The 14,627-nt window shown below is 49.6% G+C and overlaps 1 long non-coding RNA gene across 1 annotated transcript; it reads left to right on the top strand.

Annotated features, from left to right (window-relative positions):
• The first annotated feature begins 5,551 nt into the window (after positions 1-5,551).
• On the top strand, positions 5,552-6,722 carry LOC115300956. The gene is made up of 3 exons (XR_003912935.1): positions 5,552-5,689; positions 5,813-5,965; positions 6,511-6,722. It is a non-coding gene; the product is annotated as an uncharacterized LOC115300956 (long non-coding RNA).
• The last annotated feature ends 7,905 nt before the right edge of the window (positions 6,723-14,627 follow it).

The raw sequence follows: 14,627 nt of genomic DNA, 5'->3' as shown, positions 1-14,627 counted from the left end.
ATGTTTATGCTTCATGAAAAAGCATCCTGGTCTGTTAGAGGCTGGTGATGTGATTCAATGTCTTGGATTTTCTTTTTAAAAACTATAGCACAAAAATTTTATTCCATAAATTAGTGAACAGAAGGAAGAAGTGTATGAAGACAGAACAACTGAAGTTGATGGTTGCTGATGTGGAGATGGTCTATGGCATTTCGTTGAACTATTATCCATCATTTTGTCTATGAGGGAAGTTTTATATAATAAAAAGTTAATTTAAAAATATATACACACTTTTCAACATGAAAAATGAAACCAAAAAAATGTGGTTGATGACTTTGGACATACACTCCAGCCTAAATCTTTTCATTTTCTTCCTTTGCTTCCACCACTCCCAACCTAAATCTGCCTTCACTGACCGTTTTGATCTTGCTATGTGGTTTTTGAGGAGCGGAGTTGAAGGGGTGATGCCACAGAGGAAAATTCCGGGTGCGGGCTCGGGATGGGGTTGGCTATTGCACGCATCAGCGCCCCCTCCTGGAAGGAGAAAAAGGCAGCGGTTCCCTTGAGCTTTCTCCCTGTGTCAGAGCGCCTGGCTTAAAAAGATTAAGTTATGGGGCTCTTTTGATTATTTATTTATTTATTCATTATTAAATGTTTTCCAGCTTCATTAAGGTATAATTGACATATGACGTGTAAGTTTAAGGTGTACAACGTGTTGGTCTGATACACGTATGTATTGTGACACAGGCACCACAGTAGCTTAACCCCACCCTCCATCACCTCACCTAAGGACCATTGCTTTTCTGTGATGAGAACATTCGAGATCTATTCTCTTAGCAACTTTAAAATATATAGTGTAGTACTGTTAACGATAGTCACTATGCTGTTCATTAAACCCCCAGGACTTAATCGTCTTGTAACTGGAGGTTTGTGCCCTTTGGCCAACATCCCCCTTTCCCTTCTCCTCTGGCTGACCCGTCCTCACAGCTCCACCGCCTCTTCTCAGACCAGCTTCTCGAACATTGCTCCCCACACCCTAGTCACGATCAGAACCAAGGGGACCTTGGGTGGCTCAGTCAGTTGAGTGTCTTCTGGTTTTAGCTCAGGTCAGGATCCCAGGGTTGTGGGGTCTATGATCCTAGGGTGGCGGGATCAAGCCCGACATCAGGCTGAGCATGGGGCCTGCTTAAGATTCTCCCTGCCCTCCCTCTGCAGTAAAAATCTTTTTAAAAAAGAACGAAAAGAATCTATTCTCGTCATCTATTTGTCTAGTTATTAGTGTCGGTCTCCTCCAACCAGAATGTAAGCTGTATGCGGAAATCTCACCTGTCTTGTTTAAGGGTTTGACACATTGAAGGAGCCTTATAACTATGGGCTGAATGGCCGGCCGGTGCATAAATGAAAGCTTCCCCCACCTTCCTGGCAGAGTTTGCTGTTCCTTTTCAGAGTTTGTGGTTCCTTTCAGTGGTTTTCAAGGTGCGCTAAGTAAAGGGGCTGGCAAGGGTGAGCCCTTCTGTCTCTTCAGCCAGAACACCTCCAGATTTGTGTCTTATAATTGGTAGAATTTAGTTTGAAGAAAAGTTTCTTCTTCCTAAAAAGTGTCTAGAGGATTGCAGGTAACCTCAGGGAAGGTACTCAACCTATTAGCTGTGTGGCCTTAGACAAGCCTCTTAACCTCTCTGGACTGTTATAGTAAAGCAATAGTGGCGTTAATAAACCTTACCTGTTTGCAGACCGGAAGCTGAGTCAGAATTCTCAAGTTCTCTCCCAGACTTAACGCTAGTCAAAATACTAGAGGCAGCTCCACCTACTTGCAATTACCAGAAAGGCCACAAGATGGAGGTGTTACTCCATGAGAAAAACCTTGCCTGCTCCCTGGACAGGTTCACTCCCCAAATTCTAGCAGGATTTGGGAATTTCTTCTTTGAAATTATAGGAAAGAAGAAAAAAAATCATTAGTACTCTCAATTCCAGGCAGAGGATTTAAAATCTTTGTGATTTTAACTGGCAAAGTTACTCAGTGTGGAGCGCACAGCTTTGTTTTTCCACCCAAGCATCAAAGAGGAGTTTATGCCTTGGAGCCATTAGCTAAATTTGGTTTCTCTGTGTTTTAGAGGCAATCGCCTCAAGGGTCAGATTACCAGAGGCTGGGGGGCACTGAGCAGGAAGGACATTTTCTGTATTAAGATTTTGGCGGGAATCTTTGTCGTGTCACAGAAAAGAATGAAAGCAACAGGATTAGGCAAAAATACAGCGTGATCCAAGAGGACACGTCTTACTCAGCAGACCTTTGGGGCGGAGGCCGGACGATGCAGAGACTAGGGTGCCTGCTACCACGGAGACAGGGAGGCTGGGAAGGTGCTCGGAACAGGTTCCAAAGAAGGCGATGACGGACATCACCGAGGAGAGGGTCTGAGGGAGAATGAAGAGCGGATGCCTGAGCCTGCAGATCTGCGCATTGTTTCCCCCGAGTGTGGTCATCAGAATAAACGAGCTGAACATTCCTGAACCCAGGCCGGACCAACCTGTCAGGCCTGCTCGTGGAGGAGGCCTGGTGACCTTCATGCAGAGGCCTTGCCGGCTCTCCCAGGTCCCCCTGTGGCTGCGGAGCGCCCCGCCCTCCTCGAGGGGCCGGCCAGGGAGGCGGCACCGGGAAGGCCACTTGGGATTATCCCTTCCTCCGGGCTGCTAGTTCTCCAGCGCTGCTCGCACTCAAGTAATGTCAGACAACTTTTCATTTCATTTTTTAAATGTTTCTTTATTTTGAGAGACAGTGTGTGAGCAGGAGAGGGGCAGAGAGAGAGAGAGAGAGAGAGAGAGAGAGAGAGAGAGAGAATCCCAGCTGGGGGCTTGATCTCACAAACCATGAAATCATCACCTGAGCTGAAATCAAGAGTCCACTGAGCCACCCAAGTGCCCCCAGACAACTTTTTGTAGGAACATAATTGTTCCAATGTTGAATCGAATAACTTCATGTTTAATTATAATGCTATAAAGCTTGAACTAAGTGGAAGGCTAGAATTCTTAAAGAACTGCATAATCAAAATGAAACTGCTAATTAAGTGAGAACACTATTCCAAGCACGCGGACTTAAAAGCAGCAACACGGATGGGACAGATAATGCTGTGCTCGGACCCACGGGCCACTCAGGGGTAGAAATAGGAACCAAGTGTGTGGTGCAGATTCTGTTGGGTTGGGCGTGAGGGACCAGCAACTCGCTGCTCTGCGGCAGGTCTTTTGCCTCAAAGGGCAGGTCTGTGACCCACTCTGGCCTTTGCTCTGGGGACATCCGCTCTTCTGCACTACGTGTGATTCCACAGTATCTCTGCTGGTGACAAAGCAATAGCACCTGGTCCCAGTGCTGGACGCAGTGGTGGTGCTAGGCTGGAGGGAGTCGGCCAGATGGTGGAGTATTCGTATGTGCCTAATCTTTTTTATTATTAAAAAGATTTTTTAATGTTTTATTTTGAGAGAGAAAGAGACAGACTGTGAATGGGGAGAGAGAGAGTGGGGGGAGGGGCAGAGAGAGACAGAGAATGCGGAGCAGGCTCCAGGCTCCGAGCTCTCAGCACTGGGTTCGAACTCAGGAACCACGAGATCGTGACCTGAGCTGAAATCAGATGCTTAGCTGACTGAGCCACCCAGGCGCCTCTTTATGTGCCTATTTTTAAAAGATTGTTATTAACATGAAAACACAAAGTGAAAACAATATTATGGAAAACACTCCTGAAAGAAACACCATTTTATTAAGTTCTCTCCCCAGGATGAGTTCCCAGTCCTGCGATTATTAAGTGACAGGATGCGGTCAGCCTTGTAGCTCTTGCTACGTTGTGTCAGTGGACTCCCGGAAATCAACAGTTTCAGTGAAACTGAACAACAGTGAAACTGTTGATTTCTCAGCTTGCCTCTGAGGCTGATAGTTATCCCAGGAAAATAGGTGTTTGGGGCACAGCTGACTCACAGGCACAAGTCAGAGCTCGCGTCAGTCACTCCTCCCCCAGACGCCTGACTGGCTTCTTCTCTCAGTCAAGGTGAAACCAAAGTCTTCCCCAGGCCCCCAGGACATCTGACCTCATCTCCCGCCCTCCGCCTTCTCTCACTTCTGGCCCTCTCTGTGCTCTCGTGGGGGCAAAGCTCTTGCACGTTCCTCTGCCTGGAACACCCCTCCCAGGTAGCCACACGGGGGGCTTGCTCCTGCACCCCCTAACCACCCCGTTTACAGCTGTACACCCCGCCCTGTCCCCCATGCCCCATCCATCTTCCCGGAGCTGCTGTTTCCCATAACACGTATCACCACCTGCCATGCCACAGGCCAGGTACCTGTTTACGTCTTTTTTCTGCCTCCCCCATTAACTCGTAACCTCTCTGAGGTCTTATTCCGCTTGGTGTACTGCTACACATTCAGTGCCTAGCCGAGTGTCAGGCAAAGAGTGGGTGCTCAGTAAGTATTTGTTGAATGAGTGAGTGAATGACTGCTGTGACCGGAGAGGCATGAAGGCAGGTGATCGAAGTGAATTTCAGGGCGCCCGGGGGGTCAGGCAGTTGAGCACCCGACTCTAATTTCAGCTGAGGTCATAATGCCAGGGTTATGGAATCGAGCTCTGCCTTGGGCGCCACACTGAGCGTGGAGCCTGCTTAACATCTCTCTCTCTCTCTCTCTCTCTCTCAAATAAAAAAAGAAAAAAAGAAAGTGAATTCCAAGGGAGAATGCCTGAGTTCTGAGGTCAGAGCAGGTTGAGGGGTCTGCCTGGGTCCTTCCCTTGAATCTGGGTAAGCCTGTGATTGGCTTTAACAGAAAAGAGAAAGAGGCAGAAGTGATGTCCAGGACTCCCAAGTCCGGGCCTTGAGAGCTTCCTCTTTGTCTTGCATGCTCTTCCCTCTCCACCTGCCATGTTTGAGAAGCCCAAGTGCAAGGAGAGACGGAAGAAGAAACCAGGTGGAGGGGGAGAGGCCCCGAGAACACCGGGCGAGCAGCGGTACTTACAGCCAGCGGAGAACGGAGGCCCCAGATAGGGGACCCGGGACACCGTCCATGGGCGCCGAGGCAGCAGAGTTGGGAGTGAAGAGGCCGTCTTGGATCCAGTCCCAGGGGACATCATGAGGCCATCGTGTGTCCTCAGTGCGTCCCCACTGAGTCCCTGACCCGTGGAATTGTGAGAAATAAGGAAATAGTAGTTGTTTCAGCCACTGGGTTTTCAGGCAGCTTGTTACACAGCAGCAGAAAAGACAAACAGGTCATTGCCTGAGTGTAAACCGCATGTGAGGGGCGCCTGGGTCGGAGCTCACGTGAACCATGGGGCGAAAGTCAGGCCCGCCCGGGGCGCAGGCGGGCGAGGAGCCCAGAATTCAGTCTTGCCTGGGTGAGCAGAGGCTGATCGAGGGTGTCAAGTTCCGGCCGATTTGACCTTTTGTCTCACTGCTGTGCCCTCCAACCCTGGCCAGCGGGACTGACTCTGGGCTTAGAAAAGCAAGTGTTTGGCGAAAGCAGGACAGAGAAGTAGAGGGGGTCGGTTCCTTGCAGCATTTTCCCTGGAGGTGATAGTGCGTGTGTGTGCGTGTGTGTGTGCCGCGCACGCACGTGTGCCTACGTGTCTTTGTGTGTAACTGTCAAAGAGGCGTGTCCCTGGGCTCTCCACCTGGAGCCGGAGGATCCTTGTGAAGCCACGATAATCAGCAACGGCCTCGGTGACGGACACCACATGCTCCAGGCGTAAGTTCTGGCCCACGTTTGGTTTCAGAGGGAGTTTTGCCTCGCACGTGCATGAATGCAATTCTTGTGGAGGAACACGCACGAGCAGTGAGGCTTAGATGGACCTGGGTTCGAATTCCTTAGCCACCAGGAGCCGTGTGATCGCAAGTACATTTCCCAAACTGGCGAGACGTGGTTTTCCCGGCTATAAAATGGAGGGAAGAGCGCCCAGCTGCTCCCAGTATTAAGTGCTGCTGCCCAGAGGAGGCCAAAGTGTGGCTTCCCTAACCTCCAGTTGTAAGTAAAACCCGTACAATACCCATGACGGCTATTAGAAAACGGAGAGCCAAATCTGATGTCCGTTTATTTGCAGCTCGTTTCAGAAGCCCGGCCGCATCCACTCCATCTGACCCCTGCGGGTGGGGTGGGGGGTGTCTCCCGATCTGCAAATGCTTCCGGTTGCACAGCATTTTGTCAAGTCCACAGGACTGATGTCTGTATCCCCAGTGCCCAAAGCTGTGCGTGGCACCCAGGGTGTGCTCAGGAAGTACTTGTTGGATAAAGGGAGACAGAGAGCTAAACGCATTTGATGGGGGGCGGGGTAGCCCTCTAACAGGCCAGAGATGAGCAGAGGCTGTGTTTGAACTTCCATCGCTCCCGTCTGTGAGCCGGCACTCACTATGGGCAGACATCAGTGGTGGCCTCATCCATGTTCGTCCCCTCCTGTGTCTTTGTTCACAGAATCCCAGTTGTGCCCCGAGCAGCTGTGTGGCCAGCACCCAGGGGTGGACTGTGATTGGTCCATGATGACCCTTTGTCTTCCCCGCCTCCTTTGTGACTAGGAATGTCCATGGAGCCTGTTTGGGCCAATGAGACCAACGTGGAAGCCTGTTGGTTATGGGAGAAAGTGTTGGCTTTCTTGGTAAACGGAGGCCAGTGCAGCTGCACCCGTCCTTCCTCCTTCCTCCTCTGAAGGTGGATGTGATAGCTGGAGCAGGAGACGCTGTTTTGTAACCACGAGGAAGAGGCCAAAGAGAAAGGTGAAGAAGCTGTCTCTGAACCTTTTTATAACTTCTGGTTATAAAAGAAAAACAATTCCCCAAGTCTGCGTATAAGGATTTCTTTTACACGTGGCCAAAGAATGGCTGAATGACACACAGGCTGTCTGGCTGAAAAAATGGAGTCATGTATGACACAAGAGTACAAAGGCTTGAAAGCAAGAGCTCTCCCCAGGAACCTATTAGAAACACAGAGTCTCAGGTCCCGCCCAGCCTTCTCTGGCTCAGAATTTTCGGTTAACAAGAGCCCAGGTGATGCACGCACATGCTAGAGAGCGGGAGCACTATTCTCGGGGGTGCGTGTGTCAGGCCGAGCTACAATTTCTTGCGAATGCCTTAAACCACCAATGCCTGGTCCTCACCCCAATCACCTCGAAAATCTGGGAGTGGGGGTCCCACATCACTTAAACAAACAAAATTTCCAGGTGACTTCACTAGACAGTGAGGCCTAAAGAAAACCCCAGACAGCTCCTTGCCACCCAACAGCCATGTCTTTGGTCAGGTTCCTCATTCTCTTTGAATCTCAACTTATTTATCCATAATGTGGCCACAAAATGAAGCGCTTGCTCATGAGCGTTGCTACAGAGATTAAGGAGGTAAGGATGTAAAGGACCTCGGGGATGCAGGTGCTCAGTAAATGGGGGTCCTCCCAGCCTCCGGGCTGATGAGGCTCCTCTGGGGTGTGGGCTAGCCCTACTGACCGCTGTGCACTTGGGGGACCCATGCGTGTGGTGGGGGGAGGGCTGGCTGAGCACGCCAGGCGGGTCTCATCATTAGACAACGTGAAAAACATTGTAAAACATGTTAGTTCTCCTTATCCCCTTTTTGGTCTTTATCTGCACCCCTCTTTTCTAGACCATTTCAAACCTCAGAGAAGTATAATATAATGATTCACTACTACTCACCAAAGTACATTTTACTTTATTTGCACATATTCTCTCTCTCTCTCTACATACTTGTGCGCGCGCACACACACACACACACACACACACACACAATTTTTCTGATCTACCTGAAAGTGAATTGCAGAATCGTGACCCTGATCCCTAAGTATGGCGCAAGAACGTACCCCTGCTTGATCAAACACCACCGTCACACCCAGGAAGTTCTACATGGATTCTATCCCATCACCTTGAACATAGTCCATATTTAGATTCCCCTAGGCTCACATGTTCCTGGTCGCTCCTGTTTGAGGGTCTTACTGTCTGTTGAAATACCTTCTTCCACGGGTAAGCCTCCTGGTCAGGGAAGCAAGCCCGAGTCGCCGCCCCGCCTCTTTGCTGACCTGCTGGAGGTGTCCGGCGTCTGTCTGCTCCTGAAAGCCCTTGAGATGTCTGGCAATGGCGGAAGACAGTTCCGTTTCCAGATCCCTCCCACCCCTATTCTGATCACCATCCTCTGGCCCCTTGCCTGATGGCCAATGAGCTTGCATGACGTGTGGTGCCAGAAGTTAGAGACGGAGGGCTCCAGCTTGGGTCTGACCCCTAGACCAGAGCAGGCCTGCTGCCTCTCTCTCAGACCCAAGTGTGCATCTTCAAACGTGGCCTGTGACCATGTCGGTCATATTGAGCCTGGGTCTGACCCAGGCTTTTCCGTCACCAGCTTGCACACCAGGGCTTGTGCAATTATCTCCATAGGTTGGAGCTGATGTGGAAAGAGACTGGAACTAATATATGCTGAGACCATAGAACATTCCAGGCCTCGCAGACATGGAGTCGGGAGAGACACGGCCTGCCTCAGGGAAGAGCTGACTGCAGGATCCTAGGGCCACCAAGGGCTAGCGAGAGACTGCACCCCTCTGAGACAACATTACAACTCCCTAGGTCTGCTGTGAGGATTTAGTAAAACCCCCCAGCTCGGTGCCTGGCACATAGAGACCTCTGGTTTTGGTGCTGGAGAAACATGGAATTTTGGGGTTAACGCGACTGTTCCGGTGACGGCTGCCCAACGCTGTGAATGCGTTAAATACCACCGAATGTACACTTCAAAATGGTTAAAATAGTGAATTTTATGTTAAGTGAATTTTGCCATAATCAGAAAGAAAAGTGGAGAATGTTCCAGGCTGAAAAGGTGGGTGGGAGGTGTGGGAAGCACATTTCAGGCAAAATAATAAGCGTCTGAGAGTTACTGAGGAAATACTGTGAGGACAGAGTCAAAGACAGACCCCCCGCAGGGACCCTCCAGGCCAGCGCTCTCACCGGCCTCAGTGTCTTATGCACCAAGAGAACCTGAAAGATTTTGTCAAACACTTTGCTAAACTCCAGACCCAGGCGGAGTCGGCCCAAGGGGCGTTGGAGGAAGGCTTATTCAGTTGAGAGACTAGAGCTACGCTGAATGACCACAGTGGGGTATTTCAGCGGGGACTCCATCTTTCCTGTCTCCCAGGGGGGCGGGGTGGGGGCGGCTTAAGGAAATGCCGTGTGAACGCGCAGTCCTGGGCGCTGCACATACCTGAATATTTTACCCGAAGCCCCTCGGGTGATTCTGACACACGGCCGAGGCTGAGGCCAGAGCGAAGCTAAGATCCCCTGTGCGGAGCGCAGGCAGGCTAGCCCGCGGACATTTGAAAGGGGGCTGCGTGAAGCAGCGTGAGTGGAAATGGAATTAGGCCCGAGAAAAGCACAAATAAGGTTCACAAGGCTGACTTTTTAATCAGTTTATTGTATTTTTACAATAATAAAAATAAATTAGTCATACACAAAAATAGTTGTCATTTTTGCTTAAGAGAAAACAGACTATTTGCTCATCTAATTCACCTTCTCCCCTCGCCTCCTTAAACACTAATTTAACACTCTAAGGGGGACATGGTGTCCCTGGAGTATTTTATTTAGTAGGGTCCTTGCTCCTGGCTACTAAGCAGGTGGCGGGACAGCCCAGTGCCCCCACCGGGGCAGTCCCGGCGGACACCCCGGAGGCCCGGTCAGAGCTGCAAAGGAGTCACACCTCCTTAAGCCCCTCCCATCCCCTGGCCACCGACCCTGCCTCGCCCCCAGCTCTGAGCTCTGACCGAGCCTCCCACGCAACTCGGTGCTGGTGATTCTACAAAGGAGGCAAGCCAAAGAGAAGGGATGAAAAAGACCCTCATCATTCCTTCTCCAACTGGGATGAGGAGAGAGCAGATTATACGAGCAAATAGAATATTTAAGGTGGAAAGGTGGCGATGCAGACAGGCCCGTGTCAGGGACAATGTCAGGGGCACAAGTCCCTCCCTGAACGAGCCAAAAAGCAGAGTAGTTTATATTCGATCTTAAAACCCAAAGAATTTGGCTAGTCAGGATACTAAATCGAAACTATGAACTTAGAATAAGGCATCATGTAGCAAGTTTGCTGGAAGCTGGGTTAGTAGGATCAAATGGTTTTACACAAATGTGGGTTGTATATGTAAATAAATACCTATTAGGTCCCCTTAAAATTAACATATTCTAAATAATAGAACTATTTTGGCATAGTGACTCAGTCTGCCCATACAGTTCAGAATACACATTTCCTATAAACATCTTGTATTTACAAAGAACAAAATAATAAGTTATAACAAAGTATATCCTTCTGTCAAACTGAACTGGGGGTCAAGGAAGTAGAAGTTTGCTCATGGAACAGAATGGCTTTCCCTCTCATGGAGGCAAGGGGCTCACCCTCTGGGAGATGCTGAGAACGTTGGCTGGATGTTCCCACCCTCTCGTGGTCACGTTTATTCTCCAGCCGTGACCCACTGAGCAGAACCCGGAGTGTGGGATGGTTCGGGGTGGAGAGAATTACTTTGCTCCGATAAAGGTGCAGCAAAGCAAGGGCAGTTGAGACAGAGGGAAGGTATCTGGAGAGTCCTAGTCTAGTCAAGGTACTTCCCCATCAAGGCGTGTGACCCTCCCTGGGCAGGGAACTAGCCAGCGGAATGTTCGGGTCGTCTACAAAGCAGGACCCGACGGGGCAGCTCTGACCCCGGTGCTAGAGGCTCTGAGCTAGGAGGCCACACTCAGCTCAGGTGAAGGACGTCCACTGGGTTCGGAAGGTGGACACAGAAATGGGAAGCACGTGTGCCGTGTACTCGCCATCCCAGACCAGGTGAATCACTCAACGCTGCTCTACCAACGGAGTCACCAAAGCCTAGACCTAGAAGGGAGCTTAGAAGTCATATTGCCCAAGCTGAGCGCCTTGAATCCCTCTCCAGTGTCCCTGACAGAGGGCCATTCAGCCTCTGCTAAGACTCCCAGGAGTGGGAGAGCCCTCTACCTTCAGGGGCTCTTGCTGTGGTTCTTGCAGGAGCTCAGGTGCACCTCCCTGTAGCTTTTACCTCCTGGTCTTAGGGTCACTCTCCTCACAGTGCTGCCCCAGGCCGCTTCTCCAGGCTCCACGTTCTCAGGACATCCTCACCACCGTGTCTAACCGGTGTACCCCTCCTTAGGACTGGGCGTCCTCATCTGAGGAGTACCGATACCCACTCCTGATACTCTTCAAGGGCGGTTCCAGCAATCACAACGCAACGTGGCATGCCTCTCCCCAGTGTTTTCTCCTTGTGCAGCCTCAGTGTCTCATTTCGGGTTTGTGCGTGTGTGCTCAGGGGGGCGGGGTGTTGGAGGGGCGCTTTGACTCACTGAGCTTAGCCAACTGAAACTCTTACATCTCTTCCACCTTGTATTTGTGTAGTTTTGGGTTTTTAAAGTTGTATTATTTATTTTGAGAAAGAGAGAGGGAGAAAGAGATAGAGAGAGAGGGAGAAAGAGAGAATCCAAGCCCAAAATGGAGTTTAAACTCAAGAGCCGTGAGACCATAACCTGAGCCACACAGGTGCCCTAGTCTAGTTTTGTTTTTTTAAATCCAAAGGTAGACTTATATTGCTTCTTTGTGAATTCCTAAGATCAGGTTTTGTTCTAGTCTCCCAGACCTCTTTGGATCCCGAGCCTGTCACTGTCACCAATTTCGTGTCATCTACCAACTTCATCAGCAAGGTGTCCAACGCTCCATGAAAGCCATATAAACATGTTTATACGGCAAGGTCACCTGCCAAGTGGATACAGGTTCCTGGAGGTTTGATCGTTCAGCCTGTATTACGGAAAGACAGATTCCTTTTTATGGCTTATCTTTATGCCTTCTACATTAGAAAACCAATATTCAAATTCTAAAATGGATGTGTTTTTTAAAAAAGGAGAGAGCCACTTGTTTAGAAAGGTACTAGTCATTATCTGGATTCCTCTCTCTGCCTCACAACTTGATGAGAATAAACTTAGCCAGTGTCTCCCATTGTTCACCCCCTTCGTAAGGCCATTAAAAATTTTTTTTAAATGTTTATTTAAATACTGAGGGACAGAGAGAGAGAGAGACAGAGTTTGAGCAGGGGAGGGGGCAGAGACAGGGAGACACAGAATCTGAAGCAGGCTCCAGGCTCTGAGCTGTCAGCACAGAGCCCGATGCGGGGCTTGAACCCACCAACCACTAGATCATGACCTGAGCAGAATTTGGATGGTTCACCGACTGGGCCACCCAGGTGCCCCAAGGCCATTCCTTTTGAAGGAAAGTGTCAAATGCTAGACTTTGAGGATAAGCAGAGAGTAAGGGAAAGGGACAGATGGGGACAGTTCTGGATGCTCCTGCCAGCAGTGTCACTCCTTGAGCGTGCGGACAAGCGTCACTTGTCTTGTTTCCTGACTAGCCTGAGGGCAGTGGTCCAGATGCACCTTTGCACTCAGCGGACTCCGGACGCCACCTAGTGGCCAGGTTGACAAGCGTTCTCTAGTGTGTGTCCTACTCTTTCTTTTCTCTGCGGAAAAATCCGAGTCAGGGCAAGGCTGGGAGACTGGAGTGCCTCGAATGGCCTTTGCCTGGACTGCAAGGAGAACACTTTGCTTTTCCAGTGAACGAAAGTAAAACAGCAAACTCCTTCTGTTTGGAGCTTTGCTGGCTTTTGTGAGAAAAATATAGAACATCTTTAGTTCGTTTAATTTTAAAACTCCGGGCAGGGAATGAAGCGGCTCAGTACACAGGAAGAAGAAAAGCAGAATTAAAACGTAACTTTCAATTCTGCACGTGGGCAGTTAGGAGCTGGCAGATAATGGGAGGAGGAGGGTGAGATGAGGGGGTGCCAAGGAAGGGAGACAGAGACCTATCTGCCGGGAGAAGTGTCAGGAGGGGAGTTTTCCTCTGACCCCTCCAGGACTTTATCCCCGGAGACACTGGGGACCTTACCATAATACGCTTACATGCTAAGGACAGTGACGTTTAGGTGTTGACATAACACACTAGGAAATGATCAAAACCTGGATTTCAAAGACAAATATGCCACTAAACCCCCCAGCTCAACTATTTGTTGGAAGAGAAAAAAAGACCCTTAGGAACAAATTAGGCACTTTTTCTCCCCTGTGACAAAGGACTGACCCATTTGCTCTGCTCAATCCCACCAGAGGCAGGGGGCCCATTCTCACGGGCAGATCATGCTCTTTTTAAAACACCTGTTAGGTAACATTTGGGAGCCACAGGGCACCGAAGAGATGTCAGAGGGACAAAGCCAGCACTGACCCAGCCCAGTCACCGGAATCTTGAGTTGGGAGAACCCAGGGCAGTCACCTGCCTGATGAAGAAATCCCTGTTAGGACGTCAGGACGGAGCGGCACCCACCTGGGGTGGCCCAGACCTCCGCGGGGCAGGCCGACCGGCTCGAAGGTTTCCCCCACAATGTGAGCTGAAATCAGCCTTCTGCTCTTTGACCCCGCCATCTTGCTCCGCCCCCCAGCGCGTTAAGAAAGCCCCCAAAGGGCCCCTTCCAATCACTGGCTTGTTCCGCGAGGTCTGAGAGCAGCTGCACAGGGCAACACTTCTCATGTGACAAAAAGCAAAAGTAAGTGGTGAGAGGGAGACAGAGGGCCCTGGACAGAAACCACCCACAGGCGTGGCTTCTCTGGTCTTGTTTTGCTTGGTGGGCACGGGAACCGGGGTCTCTGCCCGGCGGTGCGCGGCACAGGGCGCACCGTGTACAGATGAGGAGAGATGGGTGTGCTTTGCAAAATGAATAAGACCCAAAGAGAGGTCAGAGAGAATTTCTGAAAGTCCAAGGGTAGTGGGAGCTGAACACAGTATGTCAGAGTGGGCTGGCGATACTGGTTCCAAAAACCTTAAATGAACGTCCAGTTAGCAGATTTTTAGGTTAAAAGGCTCACCAGAGAAACTCAATTACAAAGAATCCCAGCTTGCTTTAAAAGAGACATAGGCCCAGGGCCATGGTACTAAATAAGACAGATTTTCTGTAAGCTTACGGTTTGTTTAGCCTGAGACTCTTCTTGATTGCTGAAAGGATATAAAAGTCTTGAACAACATGGGTTTGAATTGCATGGGTCCATTCATACAGAGATTTTTCTTTTTGATAAATACTGTACAGTACTGTACATGTACTTTTTCTTTCTCAGGGTTTTTCTCGTTCTTTAAAATTTTTTTAATGTTTATTTAATTTTGAGAGAGAGAGAGAAAGAGGGAGAGAGAGAGAGAGAGAGAGAGAGAGAAAACGAGTGGGGGAAGGGCAGAGAGAGAGAGGGAGACACAGAATCTGAAGCAGGCTTCCGGCTCTGAGCTGTTAGCACAGAGCCCGATGTGGGGCTCAAACCCATGAACCGCAAGATCACGACCTGAATCTTAACCCACTGAGCTACCCAGGTGCCGCTCTTGTGATTTTTCTTAATGGAATCTTCTTTTCTCTAGCTTGTCTTATTGGAAGAGTATAGTATGTAATACATATGACATATACAAATATGTGTTGATTGTGTCATTGGTAAGGCTTCCAGTCAATAATAGGCTGTTAGTAGTTGAGTTTTTGGTGAGTCAAAGGTTATACAGGGATTTCTGCCTACCCAGAGGTGCCTGACAGCCTAAACCCCCCAACTGTTCAAAGGTCAACTATATATATATATATATATATATAT

This window comes from Suricata suricatta, chromosome 9, assembly GCF_006229205.1.
Source record: "Suricata suricatta isolate VVHF042 chromosome 9, meerkat_22Aug2017_6uvM2_HiC, whole genome shotgun sequence".
NCBI classification, from domain to species: Eukaryota; Metazoa; Chordata; class Mammalia; order Carnivora; family Herpestidae; genus Suricata; species Suricata suricatta.
The sequence above is the reverse complement of the archived record's forward strand: the minus strand, read 5'-3'. Positions and strand labels throughout refer to the sequence as shown.